The sequence below is a fragment of the Mustela putorius genome, unplaced genomic scaffold (genome assembly GCF_011764305.1).
Source record: "Mustela putorius furo isolate JIRA1106 unplaced genomic scaffold, ASM1176430v1.1 tig00003859_pilon_pilon_pilon, whole genome shotgun sequence".
NCBI classification, from domain to species: domain Eukaryota; kingdom Metazoa; phylum Chordata; class Mammalia; order Carnivora; family Mustelidae; genus Mustela; species Mustela putorius.
The window spans coordinates 5,188,245-5,206,162 of NW_025422011.1; the positions used below are offsets into that span (position 1 = coordinate 5,188,245).

General features: G+C 38.1%; 1 non-coding gene across 1 annotated transcript; it reads right to left on the bottom strand.

Moving 5' to 3' along the window:
- Nucleotides 1-1,758: 1,758 nt before the first annotated feature.
- On the bottom strand, nucleotides 1,759-1,929 carry LOC123387781. The gene has a single exon (XR_006602276.1). It is a non-coding gene; the product is annotated as a U1 spliceosomal RNA (small nuclear RNA).
- Between the last annotated feature and the right edge of the window lie 15,989 nt (nucleotides 1,930-17,918).

Genomic DNA, 17,918 nt, shown 5'->3' on the forward strand with positions numbered 1-17,918 from the left:
AGGTGTCACCAAAGTTGAAGAGTCATAATCCAGACTCTCATTTTCCGACCAATCTTGAATTGCTAGTGTCCGGAATTTATATGGTCTCTAGAGCACCTCACTCATAAAGAACTAAACGCTTTTACAGCGAAAAACCTTACTTTGTCATGAAAACACACGAGTATTCAGAAGAATAAGCAGGTGCAAATGAGGAGAATCACACGGGAGCATTTCCTTTACCTTATTTTAAAACACAATAAAGGGATACAGTGCTGGACTCCTGGGTGGCTCAGTTGGTTAAGCATCTGCCGTTGGCTGAGGTCATGATCTTGGGTCCTTGGATGGAGTCCTGCGTGGGGCTCCTTGATCAGCGGGGAGCCTGCCTCTCTCTCTGCCTGCTGCTCCTCCTGCTTGTGTGCTCTTTCTCTGACAAATAAGTTAAATCTTTTTTAAAAAAGGATGCAATGCTTGAAATTGTTGTATTAAGTCAAAAGGCTACAGACAGAATAATGGAATTATTATAAGACCAGGAGGCAAATGCTAGCCTTGACATATATGATGTATATCCAGGAAGTAGAAGCATTTTCAATGACTGTGATTGAGGTAACTGCTTAAATATCTGGAAGAAAATATTAAAGCTTCAAATAATTTTACATGCCAGAATACATTCCAGGAAGATTACCAGCATTAACTGTACTTAAAAAATGGATAATGAAAGAAGAAATGTCTCTTGCTGCATGTATCTGATGGCATATTTGCCCTTAAAATGACATTTTCACTAAGACTATATTGACAAAGGAATACAGTTGTGTCGCTTCGAGTTTTCAGTTACCAAAAACAAAAACCTCTTGAAGTATAAAGGGAATTTACTGAAGGATATCAGTACACAGGATCTCTAGGATAGTGAGATAATTATGACTGGAGGTCATGCAACTAAGGAAAACGTGTGATCCATGCTGTGTCATTAGTGCAGACACAGCCTCACAATTTCTAACTGACACTGGGAAGTTTTCCCTTGACTTCCGAGGCTGGATGCTACTGTTGAGCCACTACCACTGTTGCTCCTGGAAGCTCCATCCTCTTGGCCGTGCGTGCGGAGAGATGGATTCCCAGGGAGGCTCCTTCCTCATGTCACCTTCTGCCAGATGAAAGACCCAAGGATCCCATGAAGTCTGGATGCCCCAGGATACTCCCTAACTGCTAGGGAGGGTGGAAGTTGAGTGGGCATCTGTGTGTGCCTGGTGCAGGGGTTGCTACAGCTACAGTTAAGATGTTGATGTTCAGAAGAGGCTGGATGTCAGTAGACATGACATAGGTCCCTACATGCTCACGGTATAAATAAGCAATGTGTATTAACACCTTATACATGATCCAAACCCCCTTTTTGCAAAACAAATTATATATGCATGCAGAGAAATAAGACTCTGAAGAGTAGAACCAAAAACAATTAATAGTGGATCTAGGAGAGGCTGGCAGATAGAGTTTGGCTTGTTTTTTATATCATATTCATATATCTGTGTTTTTAAAATTCTCTATCATATGTATATATTAATTTTATCCAAAAATAAAGGAAATAAATAGAACTTGATACCCTCACAGCTAAGGTAACACAATACCTGACTTAGAATTGAGAGGAATAGTAGCAAATTTAAAACTCAAGGCTCTCTTTTTTCGTGAGAAACCTGAAGACAACTGAGGACAGAGGGCATGCATGCAGGAGATGGGGAAGCCAGGCTAGAAACCCATATTTACTGTAGTCTTTTTTGGACATTGAATCATTAGGATAAAGCACAAACACAGCCCCCACGACCACGAATTAGGCAGCTGAGTTTCCCACATTTGGGGAAATCGTAGGGGTCAGCACATCCAGATCACAATGGATAAGCCTAAGCCTCCCTCTGGGAAAACCACCTTCATGATCATGGCATCTCCCTGTGCGCTGGCATGGAACTGCTTCCATGAATGCCCTTCTCTCCTCTTCCTCCATATATACTGTATTTTAAGATCCCTGATTTAACAACAACAATAACAACAAAAAAGACCTCTGATTTTTCTGTTTCATTTTTGGGTATTTGTTTTTAAATTGTGACAATTGGACAGCATGATACAGGTGATTTGTTTTTTACTTTATGGCTAGTAGATGTGTAATCCTGATTACATGAGACTTTCCAGTTTTTCACGGATTTATCTTTATCTAGAGAAGGAAATGTGGTATCCACTAACCCAGTGTCTCTCTCTCTCTCTCTCATCAGCAAGAGAAACTTTTGGTTCCCCCTTTGATTCAGTTTTCATGGTAGTCTCACAGCACGAATGCCCCTTTGAAAAGCCCTTTGAGATATTTTTTATGAAAGAACCACGAGCATGGAGTTGCTCCAAATCAGGATGCTTACTTGCTTAGAAAGATTAGATTAATTTACTGTGAGAATTGCATAGAAAGAACATCTCTTTTGAGTTGCAAAACATAGCAAAATTACCATATCTTGGAAAGAGCAATCTTTTCTTAAAGGACAATGTTTGTCGGACTGAGGGAAAATGAACAAGGCAGTCACCCTGTTCTGTGCGATAGTGGGCTTCCTAAATGGCTGGGGCCATTGTCACTTTTTAGTTCCAGCACAAGCCCAGTGTCGAAGCTATAACATGGGACTCCGTGAAAGCTGATTCAGCAAAGACATAATGTATCTTTGTTTCATCTTTAGAGTAATTATGACCTCTTACCTAATGTCTGCTATTTGCCAGGCTTTGTATCAGGTACTTCACGTATCTTATTTCTGTTTTGAATGCTTTTTGGAGGACAGTTTGGAGACTGACTCTAAGCTCTCAGTGCATCTGTTCAGTTCAAAGTGATTCTCCTTCTGGAAAGCCCATCTCCAACCTGATCTCCAACCCCCTCAAAAGTCACTTCTGTAATATGTGAGCCTATCCTCCGGCCACTGTAAATTGGGCCAGAATGGACATCTGACTGAAACCAGGGCGTTTAGATCCTCTCTAGAATTTGCAAATGAAGTTAAGTCTCACAGACTGTTGGTCTGGAGGTGGTTGCAAGAGAAATATGCGAACTCCAGAACTGTGATTCTCTGGGAAGAGAGAATGGGGTATAAAGCAGGTGCAGAGAAGGAGGAAGAGATCAAAGATAGACTCTTGACATTTATCCCCAGTATCTGTTTTTACTTAAAAATCCAGCTCTAAATCCCTGAATTCTAAAGCTAACCTCTCTTTGCTTTTAAAGTAGCTAGAATTGGTTTCTGAAGGTTAGAATCTAGAATCTTGGCTATTACAGGGTATAAATAAATTATATATACATGCATACCTACATCCATAGAAACATGTTATCTCAGCCTCACGACGTATCCCAGAGCGGGTATTAAAATCCCCGTCTTACTGGGGAGGATACAGGCTCAGATGCTGGCAGCAGTCTTCCCAACACAAACGACTTAGAATAGTTAGAGCTGGTGTTTGTTCTGAGAATGGAATAGCTTAAAATCCTATGATCTTACTAGTCTAGATATCGTGTCCCATGCAGATAGATTCATTCTTTTAGCATGCATTTGTGGAGATCCTTTTAAGTCCCAGGCCCTGTGTTCCCAATGGTTCCACCAAGGTTGCCGAGTAGTTGTAGATATTTACATGGGTTTCCACCCATATGTGTCCAAATAGACGGCCAAAGGCCAGCTGCTCAGCTCAAGGTTGAGGAATAGTCTTTGAGACTCATTGTCTGTACACTCTGCTTTCAGTAAAGATAAAATTAAGGATACCTCTGCCAAAAGACAGAGGAGGAGCCAAAGGCTTTTGGTATCCCTAAAACTTTTCAATGTTAAGCACTTACTGAGTGACTGTGTATGTTCTAACTGGATCACAGGCCACCTGGTGTGATTTTGTCCCTGGCCTTCAGAGAGAATGTGGTCAGGATTGTCAGTGGACTGGTAATGAACACCTGCTTTGAGAATTGTTGTTGTTGTTTTCATGGTGCCCTGAAGAAGATTTCATGATGTGATCATCCAATAATATCTCAAACTCATTATTAAACACAGAGAAGTCCTGTGACTTTCCCAAGGTCACAGAACGAATTGGTTGCAGAGACGGAACATGCCAGTTGAGAACATACGGCCAACGGAAATCATTTCAAGTAACTTACATTATTTTTCTTCTTATTCCTCCAAATAACAACACATGTTGATTAGATTCATGTCAGATCCATTATGCATTTTACCCTCACAATCTGTCTTTCTCTGAATTAATGAAACGTAAAATGGGAAAATTATAGGTTTTATAGTTAGAATCTGTAGTGCTTAGGGTACAGTATAAAAGCCCATTATTAATTTAATATATTCTGGCTTATTATAAAACTCTACCTTTTTGTATTAAAATTTAAAATTACTCTAAATACTGAGAACTAAAAAAAAATCGCCATTCTCAGATGCCATTATATTCTTAACATATGACATGAGTCATACATCATAGTACCTTAGTTTTTATAAAATGGATGCCTTCTATATATGGTAACATACAACATAGACAAAATATAGACAATATCATTGATGCCTCTGGAAGTGGAAATTATTCAGGTTTGCTAATGCCCAAGATAGCTTTTAGACATTATCTTAATAATAATAATAGTAGTAATAATTAGAACAGCGGTAACAGCTAACACTACAAGACATTGACTGTAACCCAGGCACTGTTCTGAATGCTTTACGTTCATCAGTTTTATCTTCACAACCCCCCATGAGGTGAGGGCTATTAGCAGCCCATTGTACAGGTGAGGAAAATGAGGCAGAGATTACCATTTTATTTGGTCTTGACGCTTCTGAGCTACTTTTAGGTAGGAGAGAGGTCTGTCCCATTCTTGATCTTAAAATTCAGCCCACACATAACACTAAATGGTTAAGCAAGTTTCTCCTTATCTGGCTGTAACTCTATGTGGCTTTGGTCATTTTCTTAATCTGTTTTCCAAGTGAACTCCTATTGAAACATCAAGGCTCATAAAGATACAGCCCCTTTTAAAGTGTTTTCTAGGGTGCCTGGGTGGCTCATTGGGTTAAAGCCTCTGCCTTCAGCTCAGGTCGTGATCTCAGGATCATGGGATCAAGTCCTGCATTGGGCTCTCTGCTCGGCGGGGAGCTTGCTTCCTCCTCTCTCTCTCTCTGTCTGCCTTTCTGCCTACTTGTAAAATAAATAAAATATTAAAAAAATAAAGTGTTTTCTAAGTGTTTCCTGATTTTTAAAGAAATTTTCATTGTTTCTTCTTCTTCTTCTTCTTTTCATAATCTGCTACTCTACTTTGGAACATCATTGACTTCCTAACCATTCCAAAGGTCAATTTTTATTTACTAAGTTATTAATCCCTTTGTGATATTTGACACTCTTAATGATTAAGAGTCTTAATGACTCCTAAAGTTTTTGAAACTTTTCCTCTGTGGACTTTAGAAGCAGAATCCTGGGGTACCTGGGTGGCTCAGTCAGTTAAGCATCTGCCTTCGGCTCAGGTCATGATCCTGGAGTTCTGGGATCGAGTCCCACATCGGACGGAAGTCTATGGCCTAGATTCTGAAATAAGATCCACCATCCAGAATGGCATTTGGCATAACAAAGAGTCTTAATAAATGTTAGCTGAATAATTTATCCTTATGAAATTTAACCCATCCCTATGGTTTCAACTATGACTCATGAACCAGCAAAAGTGAAAAACAGAGCTTTTAAGCTTAGAAGTTTCTGATCCACTCTAATGTCAGGCTTACTGTTACTATACTCTTTCTCTTGCTCATTCTTTCTTATCTGGATGGTTTATTCTTTTACTGGCTCTTTTTCTCTTATACACACATACACTGAGGCCAGTGGGATACTGGGCATTGGGCTAGATGCTGTGTCTGGTGTGGTGTCTTCATGACAATTACTGGGTGAGGACACAAGCTCTTTATACTGTCTCTCTGCCTTTTTTCCTTTGCCTTCCAGTTCATTTTTCCCATTCAAGTTGGAGTAGTCTTTGGAAAATATCTAATTGTCACTATTTAAAACCCTTCAATGGCTCCACACTGAATATACAACAGAGTTTCAACAGTTTTGATAGCTCAGAAGGCTCTCAGTCATTTGACTCCTTCCTATATACCTACCCCCAATTTCTCTCTTCTCCCACTGTGTCCTGTATTTCAGACATGGCACGGTCTTTGGTATTCCTTAATCATGCAATGGTTTTGTTCTCTCTCTCTCTCTCTCTCTATATATATATATATATATATGTGTATGTATATATATACACACATATGTGTATGTATATATATACACACACATATATGTATATATATATACACATATGTGTATGTATATATATACATACATATATATATATATATATATATATATTTGTCTTTATATATATCAACTTGTTGGGAGTTAATGGGGGAAAGAGGGAATCAAAAATAACACTCCTTTTACCTGCCTGGGTTCAGATATAATTTAGGGATAAACATGGAGTAAGATAAGTAGAGAGTAAAATTTCATCTTCATCATGAAATGTCTTTTTTTTTTTTTAGAATTTATTTATTTATTTGAGAGAGAGCAAGTGCATGAGCAGAGGTAGAGTCAGTAAAAAGCAGACTCCTCACTGAGCAGGGAGCCTGATGCAGAGCTTAGTCCCAGGACTCTGGGATCATGACCTGAGCCGAAGTCAGACATTAATGGACTGAGCCACCCAGGTGCCTAGCAATGTTTATATCAGAGTTGTGGTTTATGCTGTTAAGCAAGCAGGACCCTCTAAATCCTAGAATAAACACCCTTGTACTATGTTCCAATCAAGGATAGCACAGGCAAATATTAGACTCATCCTAAGGGCAGAGGGTCTTTCCCACTAAGTTGATTGCATGGTCCAGAAGGAGAGCACCAGCCGTCTGAGGGCAGGCCAGCTCTCAAATGAAAGGAGAGTGTATATAGTCCAGTTCTCCTTCAAAATCACCATCATTTAGCAGCTCTTCCCCTCCTATAGCAGAGTTAATGAAAACTGCAGAGCTCCTCCAAATATTTTTCACAGTCTAAATATTTTTAAGTAAATAATAAATATATATCAAATATAAGCAGAAGTCATTAGGACCTTTTTCACTCAATTTTATTTTGTTTTATTTTTTAATGTAAACTCCATGCCCAGCGTGGGGCTTGAACTCACAACCCTGAGATCAAGATCTGAGCTGAGATCAAGATTCAAAAACTTAACTAACTGAGCCACCAGGTGCCTCTGGATTTTTTCAATTTTAAGTGGAAAACAAAAGCATCTTACTTTGCCTTAAACCAAAGAGTGGAGCTGACAAAACTGAAAAGCATGGCAACTGAATTTTTTCTATTCTTTTCTTTTCTTTTGAGTGTGGTTGAGTCCACTTAGTTTTACAGAACTTGATCTGTCTTCATCTTTGTATTCCTCTCTCTTGATTCCAGTCCAAGGCAAGCTCTCTCCCTGCTATGCTATGGTATTAAGACAGCCATCAGCATCTAGCAACTATTTTACAAGCACATCTTATCCCAATGAAAAGAGAACTCCACTTTCCAGATCATTCTAGCAAAAGGCCTGGAATGAATGTCCTTAGGTCACTTAAACCTGTGTAGTAAAATAATGATCATTTTTGGCTAGACATGATCATATGCCCCTCACCCCTCAGCTTCCAGAACTGTGGTTAAAGTCAGGGTTAACTGAAGGACTGAGACAAGGGAGGAATGTTTCACCAAGGGATAAAGGAGTGTTGTTTCAGAAGAAAGAGGATCTATTTTGGGCAGGCAGAAACAATACATGTTCACATGTGCGTTGTTCCAAAAGGGAGTGAGTGATGAACCAAGGTAGAGGGGTTGTTTAGCATTAGTGACACCAGGTCTAGGCAAAACAGTCTTTTCTAGATTATGCTTATCGTTAAATTATACTTCTCCTTGATTCTATTGCAGCCAGCCAGGAGACTGGACTCATTTTTTGTTAAACTGGAAATCAGACTTCCTTGAAATAGGTGAACTGGGAAATCTCTTTGCTATACAGAAAATATTGTTGCTGTGACAATTGTTGAAAAAAGAAGCCTATTGGAAATGAGTCAGGAAGTAGAAGAAATAGTAGTTCCAGTGTCTGCTCTCAAGTGAAAGGAGTGTGCTTACAGCTCTGAGTTTTTCTATTCTGGTTTCTCCTGGAATCTCACACACATGAGCACACACGCACACACACACACACAGACACACACACAGACACACTCTCAAAGGATAAATCATTATCTCACCCCAAAATGATAAAACATAAAATAAATATGCCAGCTTCCATCCAACAGAAATAAAACTACTTCCAAAATTTCAACTTAATGGTATGTGTCAGATTGTATTGACTCACTGTGTGAGAAAAATTGCAGTATTACTCATTCTGATTTGAAATATCATATTTAGAGATCTCCATGATACTTGATGATCAGCGAAAACAGACCCTTTGTGCTTGGCCGCACATGGGCAAGGGGTGTCTGCGTCTGCGCTTTCAGGGGTGTCAGGGGCCTGCTTGTGCTCATTCCAATATGCCCTAATTTTATTTTCCTCACTGTCTCTCTCATTTGTGTGTGTGTGTGTGTGTGTGTGTGTGTGTTTTCCGCTCTCCCTTTTTTTTTAATGTTTGAAAAATACAATAGAATTGTCTTCTCAGCATGGGGATATCTGCATGTGTTAAAATTACATTTTCTATTTTAGACTCACTCTCTTTTTAATTTAAAAGGACTTGTCAGAACATGCAGTCTTTCTTTTCCCCCTCCTAGAAAATGGGGGATACTGTAAACCTGAGATCTCAAAAGAGGCAATAGCCAATTTGGAGGGAAAACAAACAAACAAAAACAAAGAAAACAAAGCCCAGGACATTCGAGTTGATTCTGTGCGAGTTGGAATCTCTCTTGGGATTTGACAGGAAGCACCTCAGTACAAAGGAATAACAGCAAGAACATGCCTTTCAGAAAAAGAATCTCCTTGTGTGGAAAGAAAATTGTTAGGCAAGGCATTCAATTCCTTTTACCTCAGTTTCCTGGAAGACACTAAAGTGAAATTTCTCAATTATTAATACCTATACACAGGTATATTGTGTGAAACATAATGACAACATTTATTAAAAACCTATTCTTATGTGAGACAATGTGTCTTACACCACACATATACCTCATGTACAAACACATACAAACGCATCTCCCAACTCAACCTCATCGTGTGGTTTATTTAGGGGCTTCTCCCCCTCAAAATTAATAAACCACTCTCCTGTCTGAATTTGGATTGGGTTATTATTTTACAGGTAAGAAAACTCATGTTGATTTAAGGCAGCACACTGACTGCCGTGGTACATCTCTTGGAGCCTCCTTCAGGAGCGTGTGCCCATCTCCCCAGCTATCAGAAATGTTGGCTGCCGAAGCACACAGCCCACTTCCACTTGGGGAATTTCCACTTCCAAGACACCTTACTTGCCACAGGCTACACAGGTTCCCAGGGGGCAATCCTCTTTCTCTGAGAGATTTGTGGGTAGGTAGAAAGGTCCACTCTTGCCTCAATTTGGGGCATTTGTTGAGAGGATGCCTCAAGTCCAGAATCCCCTGAGGGATTGGCAAAGACTTTGGTGCAGTTTAGCTTCTCCCTCTGACCAGTCCTGTTTCTATCGCCAGTGATGGGTGTTGATCAAGAGTACTCCTTGATACGCCTCCACACAAATCTGTCTCTTGTGGTCTGTTTCTAGAAATCCCAGACTAAGGCAGGTGGCCAGAATAGGTGGGAATTAAATGATATTACATGATTTACCAAAGACACTTATGTTACCAGTCTGAATTGCTCTACAGAGTCAATTCGACAAAGGAAGAAATGTAAAGTCTTGGCTGTTTTAAGCTAATTCTTAGTGCACTGCTTGATAGTCACCACTATGTGCACAGAATGCCTTATCAATTAATCTGTAGCCTCCCTATCTGTGAGATCTATGAATGTAACATAAAGTCAACCCTGCCCCAAATGCTGTTGGCTCACTATAAGTAGGACCAGTGATTTTATTGGTCTTTTTTTCTGGTGTTATGCAATGTATAATAAGGGAATGTGTGGTCGTCAGTGCCTGAATGCCACTTTCAGTAATAGAAACGCCTTCTGGGGAAATAAGATTGGTGCCAGAACTAGAATATGGAAGCAAACTTGAAATTATTTCACTTCTATTTCAGAATGTTTTTTTTTTTTTAAAAGGAAAAGGCAGCAAAACCATTTCGAGGGCTGCAACCACACCGAGGCAGTTGAATGAGAATCCCTCTAGAGCTTTCTGTAACCTACTAAATAGAAATCCAGTGTTCTTAGGTAGGTTATCTCAGCCTCTGTTCAATCCAGTGCCACATTACCTTTGCACATTATCGCCCACGGTCCCTCTTCTTGAGCACTCCATATTTTTTGCTGAAGTGGATGGAGGTAATCCCTGAACAAAAATAAAAACAAAAATGTAAAAGAAAAGAAAAAATAAAAGGTTCCATCCAAGCTAGAGTAAGCCCACTCTATGCCATTCTGTCTTGCAGATTACAACCCCAAATTCTAGACAAAACAAAAATAATTAAAAACAAAAACTAACTGAACTCTTTGAAAATTAAAAAATCAGGGCGCCTGGGTGGCTCAGTGGGTTAAAGCCTCTGCCTTCGTCTCAGGTCATGATCTCAGGGTCCTGGGATAGAGCCCCACAATGGGCTCTCTGCTCAGCAGGGAGCCTACTTCCCCCTCTCTCTCTGCCTACCACTCTGCCTACTTGTGATCTATCTCTCTCTGTCAAGTAAAAAAAAAATCTTAAAAAAAAAAAAAATCGGGCAGTTGGGGGAGGGTGGTCAAAAACTGAAGAAACACCTTGAAAAAAGATAAGCTTCTCCTCTCTCCCACCCCCCCCCCCATTTTTTCCCTTCAGTTGGAGCTGTGCTAGTGCTGGAGGAAGTGGTAAAACTTTGAAAGAACCCCATATTTTCAGCTAGAGGCAACACAAGGAGCTGGGTCTAAACCTGAACAACTTCTGGGTCTCCATGGACTCTCTGAGCAGGAAAGATGCAAAAGGGTCTAGAAAAATTTTTGAAAACTAATCAACTTTGAACTAGCACCTAGAGAAGGTAAGTAGAAGTTAAAGTTTGAAGCAAAGTATCAATTCCCTGGCAAAACAACTACAATACAAGTTGATATTCTGTAGAGGATTTTAACAGGACCCAGCATCTATGAAACCTAATTTTCACGTATTTAGGTTACAAACCAAAATGAGTCAATTTTCAAAGAACCAGAAAAATGATACAGGTTCTCAGAGGAAAAGACTATCAATAGGTGCTACCCATGAGATGACTCACATTTTGGACTTAATCTGACAAAACCTTTAAAGAAGCTACTATATCTATGCTCCATGGTATAAAGATAAACACAATGGAAATAATGGAAGATAGAAAATTTCAAGAGAAATAGAAAGAATAAAAAAGAACCAGGTGAAAATTTTAGAATTAGAAAATACAATACCTTAAATAAAAATTTCACTAAAAGGCTCAAAAGCAGAATGGAGATGATGAAGAAAGAGTTGGTAAACTTGGAGACAGAATTTTTTCAGTATGAAGAAAAAGAAAAAAAAAGATTTAAAGATGAACAGAGCATCAGGAGCCTATGGGATAATAGCAAAATGTCTACAATAAGTGTCACTGGAATTTTCTCCCATAAGGAGAGAACAAAAGGATGAGAGCAGAAACATATTTAAATAAATATACTTGCAAACTTCCTATTTTAGGGGAAAATCACACATTTACAGATCTAAGAGCCTATGAATACCCCCAAACAAAATCAATTTAAAAGTGGGAAATCACCCAGACACGTGATAATGAAACTGAAGAAAACTAAAGATACAGGGAAAAAAAAATCTTGAAAGTAGTTGGAGAAAACTAATATATTACATGTGAAGGAACAAAGATTCACATTACCTCTTACTTCTCAGAGACCATGAAGTCCATTAAGACAGTGCAATAACAAATTTAAATTGTTAAAATAAAATAACTGTCAACTAAAAGTTCTATATCCAAAATATCCTCCAGGAAAGAAGATGGAATAGGAACTAAGAGAATAATTACCAGCAAATCTACTCTAAAAGAAATGCTAAAGGAAATATTCAGGCTGAAGGAAAATGTCACTAAAGAGAAACTTGAAAGTTCAGAAATAAAGAAAATAGGAAACATAGTAGATATGTGGGCTAATATAAAAAATAGTTTCCTCTTTCAAATTCTACAAACTATAGATGACTATTGAAAGGGAAAATTATGGTAGTGTATGGTAAGCTTGTAAATATATGTAGGTGTATATATGATAAACATAATGTAAAAGAGAAGAGTAAAGTGACATAAATGATTGTAAAACTTCTGTATTTTACCTTAAGTAGTGAAATGTTAGCTCTCTATGTATCATGAAAAGTTGTAGTCTCTAGAAAAACTTCTAGAAAATAATACAGTGAAATATAGCCAAAATCACAATAGAGAAATAGAAATTAAGTACAGATGAACATATATGAAAAAATATAATATCCGTGATAAAAACTTCTAGAAAGGTAGGAATAGAAAAAGTCTTCCTTAACACATTAAATGTTAGCTACAAAAAATATATGAATGCATTCCTCTGAGATCAGGGACAGGTCAAGGATGTATGCTTTTATTACTCCTATTAAATATCACACTGGAATTCCTAGCCATTGCAATAAAAGAAGAAAAAGTTATAAAAGACATGCAGATTGAAAAGGAAGGCATAATATCATTTGTATTTACCACTATTGTCTACATAGAAAATCTTAAAGGTTCTATAAACATGCTCTTAGAACTAGTAAGTAATCTTATTAAGGTTGTAGAATAAGAACAATATATTATCAATTGTATTTCTATATACTAGCAACAAATAACTAGAAATCATAATTTTAAAAGACTGTTATTTACCACAGCACCAAACAGCATGATATAGGTATAAATCTGAAAAAAAAAATCCATGCAAGATCAGAATGCTGAGGATTACAAAGCACTGATGAAAAAGATTAAAGAAGATTAAATAGAAAAATATATCATGACTCAATATTATTAAGATGTCAGTTCTCCCTAAATTGACTTATAGATTCAATGAAATCCTCCCAAAATTGTACCAGGATTTTTTTTTATAGAAGTTAAAAAGCTGATTCTTAAATGCATTTGGAAAGTCAAAGGAACTAGAATAGCCAAAAATTTCTGAAAATTATAAACAATGCTCTACGACTCACAGTAACTGATTTTAAAGCTTATTATAACGTCATAGTGATCGTCAATGATGGTTTTCATGGGAGGATGTATACATGGAACAACGTAGCCAACAACATGTTTTTTACAGACTTGCTAGGATAATTTAAAGGAGAAAACAAAATCTTTTCAACAAATAGTGCTCAAAAAGTTGGACATTTATATGTAAAAAAAATTAACTTATATTTCAGATCTTATACAAAAATTAACTCAAGATGGGTAATACCTCTACCTGCAAAAACTGAAACTGTCAAATTTCTCTAAGAAAACAGGAAAAAAATCTTTGTGATCATAGATTCCACAAAGAATTCTTAGATTGGTCCCCAAAATCACTGCCTCTGAAAGAAGAGAAAAAGGATTATTCAAATGTATTAAACGAAAACGTATGCTCTGTAAGAGATAACATTAAGAAAATGAAAAGACAAGCCACAGAGTGAAGGGGTGTTTTTAAATTATGTATCTGAACAAAGGATTTGTATCTAAAATATATAAAGAATTCTCAAAATCTAGGAGATCAGTCAACCCAATGTAAAAATTGGGCAGAGGAACTAGATAAACACTTCCCTAAAGAAGATATTCTTTGACAAACAAGCATATTCAAAGATGCCCAACATCATTAGTAGAAGTGTTAGTTTCCTAGGGCTGCCATAACAAATTACCCTAAATTAGGTGGTTTTAAAGCAACAGAAATGTATTCTCTCAGAATTCTGTAGGAAAGAAGCCCAAAATCACGGAATCATCAGGACCATGCTTCCATTGAAGACTTTAGGTAAGAATGTCTTCTTGCCTCTTCCTAGTATCTTACGATTGTCAGAGTTCCTTATAATAGTAGTACTAATATTAATCTTAAAAAAATGATATTGCCATATTTTGGTGTGGATGCCAAGAAACCCAACCTCTTATATGTTCTTGGTGGTGATACAAAATGGTACAACTATTTGGAAAAGAGTGTGATGGTGTTTCAATAGGTGAACGTATACTACTTCTATCTCATTTTTGCATACACAAGAAAAATGAAAATTGATGCTCACACAAAAACCTCTACTTAAATGTTGATAGTGGCATTATTCATAATTTCCTAAAATTGGAAACAACTCAAATGTCCTCCTAGCAGTTACTGGATAAAATCTACGATGCATCTAATAATGGAATCTTATTCAGCAGTATAATTGCTATAACAATCATATGGATGAAACTCAAATACAGTATGCGAAGTGAAATACCAAATTCAAAAGACCACAGCCTAACTCCATTTTTATGGTATTCTGGAGAGATAACATCTTAAGAAATAACAGAAATCAGATCAGTGGTTGCCAAGGGTGTGGGTTGTGGGAGGTAGAGACCACAAAGAGGCACAGGAGAATATTGGTGCAATTCAGCAGCTGTGTATCTGGATTGTGGGGGCAGTGTCTGTAGGCATTTATTGAAATTTATGGAACTGTACATCAAAACCGGTGAATTGTATGGTATGGAAATAAATACCATCGAGCAAATACAAAGCTGGTGCTTGGCATCTTGTGGAACATGTGTTTGGTACATAGACTGTTAGTTCTTTCCTTATGCATTAAGGACATCTACTCTAATTGGTATTTTGATATTTTTTCCTAATTTTACATATAGTCAGTTTTCTTTTTCTTTCTTTTTTCCCTCCTTTAGAAAGTTTCCCCCCCACTCCTAGCAACTTGATCAATCATTTCTTTAGGAAATTCTTGCTGTGCCTGTTACAATCTTTTCTGCTTTGTCATATGCTTAAATCTCATCTTGTTTGGCCTTCAACAAAGTCTGCCATAATAACTGAACATCTCTTGTGACCTAGAAATCGACTGGTGACGTTCAATTCCTTGAAATTTATTTAAGAGACTCTTTTCTGTCCTAATTTCAAGTACCATGAAACTCTAAAACCTTGTCAGTTCCCAAGGGCTTATGTCCTTGTGTTCACCAAGCTCCTACTACCATTGGAGGTGTTTTGTTTTGAGATATAAAGTTGAGCCCCTTTTTTATTTGACCTCTTCTTCGTTTTATGGCAGAAGCCACTCACACTCTTAGTCAAGCACACTTTATTAAAGATTTGTGAGAAGGAACACTCAGAACAGTAAATGGACGTTATTCATTTCCGTACTTCTGTGATTTGGTGGCCCACATATGAGGTAAACCCACAGATAGCCTGGTTTCTTTCTTTCCTGTACTTTTATTTTTTTAAAAAAGGTTTTATTTATTTATTGGACAGACAGAGATCACAAGTAGGCAGAAAGGCAGGCAGAGAGAGAGTGGGGGAAGCAGGCTCCCTGCTGAGCAGAGAGCCTGATGCAGGGCTCGATCCCAGGATCCTGGGATCATGACCTGAGCCGAAGGCAGAGGCTTAACCCACTGAGCCATCCAGGAGCCCCTCTTCAGTACTTTCAAAGCCTGTCATCTCTTCTTTCCTCCTGCAGCTCTCAGGAATAACCAATTTCTTGTCTGGTCTCATCAAATGCAGTTTCTTCACTAATTTTTGCTTTCTTGCTTCCTGTTGGTACCCACATCTTCAGCTTCTTCCCTTCTACCCTGAGAGGCTTCTCAAGATAACTTCCCAAAGTCAGGTTCTCCCTAGGAAGGAATTCTTTTGTAAGGTGTTTTGATAGTAAAATGTGCTCTTTGTTATAATCTACTAATGCACCCATCAGTAAATTGTAAACATTTCATCTTCATGTCCGTTTTTCTCATTGCCCATGAAACCATCAAATGTGGATTTCATCCTCCGTCCTCTTTTGCCCCAAAGCTTACCACAGTGCTAGGTATGTAGCAGATATCCAGTAAACAAATGAAAGTGTCTTAGTCCATCCAGGCTGCTGTAAGAAAAAGATCATAGACTGAATGGAGTATTGTGGAATAATAGAAAAAATATATATTGGTCTCTTCCTGAGGTTACTGGCACAGAGCTCCTAAGACTGTTGGGAATTTCCTAAATGATAGGAACACTGGCAGCATCTTTTGTGCTAATAGTTGGTCTTTGACTTTGGGTTCTGACACAGAGCTTCTAAATCCCTTGGAATTTCCTAGACAATAGGAGTGTCTTATGTTCCAACAAGGCGTCTTTCAGTGGGTGCGCAGATAGAAGCTGGTCACCAGAAAGTTCAAGCCATGGATATAAGCTTGGAACTTTCAGCCCCACCCATCCCATTCTCCAAAAAGAGGAGAGGGAGTAGAAATGCAGATCATACTTACATGATGAAGCCTCCATAGGAATCCCAGTAGCTTGGGATCCCGATAAGGTCTGGATAGCTTCCAGGTTGGTGAGTAGGTGGAGGTGTTGAGAAAGTGCCATGCCCTTGGTGGTCATGGAAGCTCCACATGCCTTTCCACATACCTTTCGCATACCTTTTGCCTCCGGTTATTTCTATAAACAAGTAATGTAGTAACTAAAATGTTTTTCTGAGTTCTATGAGCTGCTGTAGCAAATCCTGAGAAGGAGGTACTAGGAACCTGTGGTTCATATAGCCAGTAGGTCAGAAGCAGCGAGCTAGTGTTGCAGAATTGCTTGATATGTGGGAAATCTCCTGTGTGGGTGACCAGAAATACCAGAAGTAAAGTGTTATATGTGAGAAGTAAAGGGAAAACACACAGGAGTGTTTTTTCCTTTATGTTTATAAACAACAAACATTTATTTGTTAGGCTCTGTAGGTCAGGGAGTTCAAATCAAGGTAGCAACAGATTTAGTGTCTGGTGATACCTCACTTCCTGGGTCACAGATGATACTTTTCTGTGCCTCTTTACATGGTTGAAGGAGTCAGGGAGCTATTTAGGGCTTCTTTTACCAGGGCACTGATTCCATTCATGAGGGCTCCACCCACATGACCTGATCATCTCCCAGAGTGCTTATCTCTGAATACTACTACATTGGAGATTAGGATTTCAACATATGAATATGAGGGATGGTGGTATTCAGCCCCTAGCAGAAGGAATAGCCAGTTATGTTTTGTTTTGTTTTTTTTTATTTTTCTTTTCTTTTTTTTTTTTTTTTTTTTTGACACTATGTTCACACTATTCTCTAAATCTGGAACATTATCCCAATTTCTATCTCATATCTTCACATCCTTGAAGTTCCTGTATCCTACACTTGTGCAACTATGGTACCTTTTTTTTACCTTTCCAGATCTTGGTCCTCTGAACTCTGAGTTTTATTTTTATCTCTTTTGATTCTTCAGTGAAGGCAAAAGTTGTATTTAGTGTCTTATATAAAGTTCTGCCATATATTATCCTCTGATGAGAAGTTAATAAATGCATTCATGTATTTAACCAGTATTTATTGAATGCTTATAATTTGCCAATCTCTATTCTAGAGCTGGGCATATGTAGCAGGGACTAAAATTGAGATATAAGCTACAAATATTTATATTATTATACTTACATTCCAATCGTGAGAATACTGGAATAAGCATAAAACAAATACATGTATAACATATAATTCAGTGATAAGTATATGAAGATAGAGTAGGCTTAGAGGACAGAGTATATGTATGCATGGTGGGGAAGAGTCACACAGAAGGAGGAATTGTCATTTTATGTAGATTGTTGGGCAAGATCAAATAAGATAAAGGTTAAACAGAAACTGAAAAAAGACAGGGAGGGCGCCATAGAGATATGTAGGGAATAAAGCACTCTAGCATCCCACACATCTTGTGATGGGCTCGGTATTGTTCA